Source organism: Lagenorhynchus albirostris, chromosome 2 (genome assembly GCF_949774975.1).
Source record: "Lagenorhynchus albirostris chromosome 2, mLagAlb1.1, whole genome shotgun sequence".
Lineage (NCBI taxonomy): Eukaryota > Metazoa > Chordata > Mammalia > Artiodactyla > Delphinidae > Lagenorhynchus > Lagenorhynchus albirostris.
Window position 1 is genome coordinate 133138798 of NC_083096.1, and position 4569 is coordinate 133143366.

Sequence of the window (4569 nt, forward strand, 5' to 3'; positions counted from 1 at the left end):
GTGAGTATTTAAAATCTAAGAACTATTTTTAAAACAACCAGAATGATTTCTACACTTAAAAAAAGTAATTCCTTAATAGCATTATATATTTAGCCTGTGTTCAAATTTCCTGATTGTCTCATAATTATTTATTATTTTTAGTTAGAATCAGGATCCAAATGAAATCCATGCATTGAACAGTTGATATGTTTGTCCATTTTAACCTAAAAGTCACCCTCTTTCCTTTTTTCTTCTTTTCTTTGCAATTTATTCATTGAGGAAACTGGGTCAGTGTCTTATAAAGTTTTCCATATAGTCTGTATTTTCCTGCTTTCATCTTTCTCTGACCCCTGTATGTCCTGTAAATTTGTGGTTAGATCTAGAGACTTAATCAGATTCCAATTTGAGTTTGTTGGCAAGAATACTTCCTGGATGGTGTATATTTCCATCAGGAGATGCATAGTCTGGTTGTTTCTTTGTGATATTAGCAACTATTGATGATCATTATATAGATCCATTAAGAAGTGTAAATTGACAATAGTCAAATTATGTCATTCCTTTACAATGTATTTAGCTGAAATACTCTATAAAGAGAAACTTCTCCTAATCCACTACTTGGCTGAATCACAGATTGTACAGCAAACAGGCTAAGTGCTTGATTCTTTTCCTTTATTTACAAGTTTTCAAAATAATGAGTTGATTCCCTAGGGTCCACCACATATGACCAGTGCACTTTTTTTTTTGACTAATGAAGACTTAAGCACATCATAATAAATTCATGGATTTTTAATATGTTTGATGGTTTCCATACATTACAGTGATTATTCTTATTAGTGTTCAAATTGTCCCATCTTTTGACTAGTGGGATCCTCTAAGTTAGCTCCCAAGTCCTTCTGACGTAATCTTAGTGGTCTTTAATAGTTTCCTTGCTTTCTAGCATGGCAACACAATCCAAGCTTGCCGTGTAATTTTCTACCCTAGATTTGGAATCATCCATTCCTCCAAGGAGCCCTGGCTCTTTTTGGTGGAAAATAGGATTTAAGGATCACAGTCTGTGTACTACATGTCTTTATTCTACTTGGTTGGTTCATTGTTTCTAGGCCTTTTCCATGGAAAGAGCTAGAAAATACTTTTTTTTTTTAAGATAAAATATATCATGAGTTGGGCTTCCCTGGTGGCACAGTGGTTACGGATCTGCCTGCCAATGCAGGGGACACGGGTTAGAGCCCTGGTCCAGGAAGATCCCACATGCCGCAGAGCAACTAAGCCTGTGAGCCACAACTACTGAAGCCCGCGTGCCTAGAGCCCGTGCTCCACAACAAGAGAAGCCACCGCAACAAGAAGCCCGCACACCGCAACGAAGAGTAGCCCCCGCTCGCTGCAACTAGAGAAAGCCCCCGAGCAGCAACAAAGATCCAACTCAGCCAAAAATAAATAAATTTATTAAAAATATATATATATATATCATGAGTTCATACCGATACTTGCATTTCAAATTCAGGATTTCAGGATTTTTACTTAACCTCATCAGTCTCATATCTATATTTCCTTTCCCTGGTGTCAATTATTTTCTTTCACTCTGATCAACACTCTTTTTTTTTAATTGCAGTAAATTCATTTTTAATAAGTTTTAACTTTTAATCAAAGTAATACATGCATGTAAGAGATTTAGGAAAATCAACCAGTACAAAAGGACATATAATGAAAAGCAGTAAATCCCCATCCACCTTCTCAACTTTTGCTTTCCCAACCCAGAGGCAAAAACTTTTACATGTCTGTTTAGAGGTTAACTCCATTTTTCCTAATAATATGTTTTTCTTACTATTTCTTAACTTGATGACATGAGGCATTTTCTGCTGACTTCCTGCTATCCCCTTGGTTTTCCTCCCTCCTCCATTTGGTTGTATCACTATTTTTAACTCTTTTGTTGGTTACCTTGTTCACTTAAAAAATCTAACCCCTAAATCTGTCTTATTCTTTCAACTAGAGACAGTATCTGGACTTCCTAGTTTAGGAGAATAACACCACTATTCCATTTCTTCCTCTTTGCCTGCCAACTTGTTGCCTGTACTTGTCAAAGTTGGTTAACATTCCCACTCTCTTCTATAACTGTCTCCCCTGCTTTGCCTAGAGATTTACTCTAAAAATGAAAATGCGTAACTAATATTTCCATTGCAATGATTATTTAAACACTGTTCACTGAATGGCAAAGTTGAACGCTATGATTGGATTTTCTGTGACTGCAGAGTTTTGATCCACATGCCAGTGTTCAGATTCCCTTTCTCACACTCCAGGCAACGGTTGAAAAACAGGCCACATCTGAGGTTGCTTCATATGTGAAGCATGCTCTCCTTGTACAGTTTGAAATGTTTGTTTTTCCCAGTAGATTCTGTTTGCCGTTGTTTTTTCTTTGGGGATGAAGAAATGTCTGCCTTCAGATCATGTTGTAAATTTCCTCCGTCTAACTCCATCCATCTGTTGCCTAGAATCGATTCCATTCAGTTGGAAGTCTCTTCTCTTCTTTTTCTAATTTGCAAGATTTGTCTCCTATTTGGACCATTCTTGTACAGTTTATCTTTTTTTAAGTTGTTAGTAACTTTTCCTTTTTTCCCCCTTAGGGCATCCTGTGCTTACTGTCATTTCCCTACATTCGGTGCTGTCTTTTGTTTTATGGATGCAAGAACTTCTCAAATATTTCTGAGGATTTTCAGATTTTTAAGTTCTGTTCTTTGAATTAGCTGTTTCCTTGAGATTCAACATTTAATTATATCTTAGGCTTTTTTGGTTATGTTGCAGGCTTTCAGCAAATGATTTCTAGCAGCCCATTTATATGAAAAGATGGGGCAATGGCAAGACCGGCAGGCAAGTCTGTGTGCGCGGGGCGAGCTGGTCGCTTTGCTCTAGGGCGGGCGAGGTCGGGGGTGGAGCTCAGCCATCCTGCTGGGCACCCCCCTCCCAGAGTGCCACAAGTTAGTTGCTCTAAATATGTACCTGCAGGCGCACTTTGAGAATCACCGAAGCCACGACTTAGAAGTAGGGGAAGTTCATGCGCAGACCTCCAGGCCAGGTCGAAGAAGATGATCAGCGTGCGTGTGAGCCCCTTGCAGAAGGCGCCGTACGAGCCGCCGGTCGCGGCGGAGCGCGACAGCCGTACCGCCAGGCCGGACAGGGCCGCCGCCATCGGTCTGCTGTGGCCTCCCGCCGGCTCCGCGGCCAGAGGGACGCACGCGGGAGAAGTGGCGCGGGAGGTGGATCGCGCGGCCGCAGATGCGAGCTGCGGTGCAGGGCGGGCGTCCTCCGCCTCCTCCGGCTGCGCTCGGGCCACCGCCCAGCACTGTTCTTAAGGATGTTCAGAGAAAGAGATTACAGTCTTTCAGCAGCAAAACACGATGCTGCTTTCCTCCCTGCATGAATCATTGATTTGGACAGGGAAAGGTGCAACTTCAGTTTTAAAAATTAACATTGAGATGATTGTGTTTGGGTGCTGTCCTATAGGTTTTCTTTTAGAGAAGCTAAAGTCACAGGACCTTTTATCCTTCTGTCTTCTGATTATCTCAAAGGATTGGTTGGAAAACCAGACTTCATTTTTCCAACCAGTTCCCAGAAATGGTTGGGTCAGTCTCAGGGGGACCAATTGGCTTCCAGAGAAGAAAAAGTAAGTGATCAGACTTGGTGTTTCTAGGAGTTTGAGGTTTGACAACAGGTCATGGAGTTAGGTGGTTCTCAAACCATTTCTGGATGTTGAAAGTTATCAGCGTGAGGCTTGGTGAGGAGGACAGACACTAGGACCCTGAGTGAGACATTTATTTAAGAGAACACATCAGGAGAGATAAGGGGGAGAGTGTTCACAGTTTTAATAACCACCGCATAACTAGGGTTTGTTGTTTTCATAGGGCTTATCATCTCCTTGACTTATGAGAGGTAGGTATCTATTTCACACAAACTTATCTGGATGTCACTCTTCATGGGGGAGAACCTAAGAAAGAGAAATTTCCCAAGGTCTCATCTTTTTTTTTTTATTTTATTTAATCAATTAATTTATTTATTTTTGGTTGTCCCGGGTCTTGGTTGTGGCATGCTAACTCTTAGTTGCGGCATGCAAGTGGGAGCTAGTTCACCGACCAGGGATCGAAGCCGTCCCCTGCATTGGGAGGCAAATTCTTAACCACTGGGCCACCAGGGAAGTCGCCCAAGGTCTCATCTTAACTACAGTAAGCTTCTGTTGAGGGGGCTAGTGGATCTCCCACCTCACTGAGTCACAGAATTATAGAATGGCAGAGATGGAAAGTCCCTGAGTCATCTAATCAAGTTTTCAAATTCCTTGAAGATAAAGACCTAGAGGCTTTGTTTAAAAACAAATGAACAAACAAGCATATAAGCAAACAAACAAAAAATAAACAAACAACCTAGGTCCATTTAATCAGAAGTTCAAATAGAAGGTTTAATAATCTCAATATTTAACCACTACTTCTAGGGATTCTCATCTTTGGGGAAGTATTAAAAACACTATAATCCAACACCTTCATTTTTCAGATGGCAAGATTGAAATATACATAGGAAGCGGTTTGTCAAAGTCACCCAGCTGGAGGA

The 4569-nt window shown here is 40.9% G+C and overlaps 1 pseudogene; it reads right to left on the bottom strand.

Annotated features, from left to right (window-relative positions):
- Positions 1-2958: 2958 nt before the first annotated feature.
- On the bottom strand, positions 2959-3160 carry LOC132516154 (small integral membrane protein 10-like protein 2A; annotated as a pseudogene).
- Between the last annotated feature and the right edge of the window lie 1409 nt (positions 3161-4569).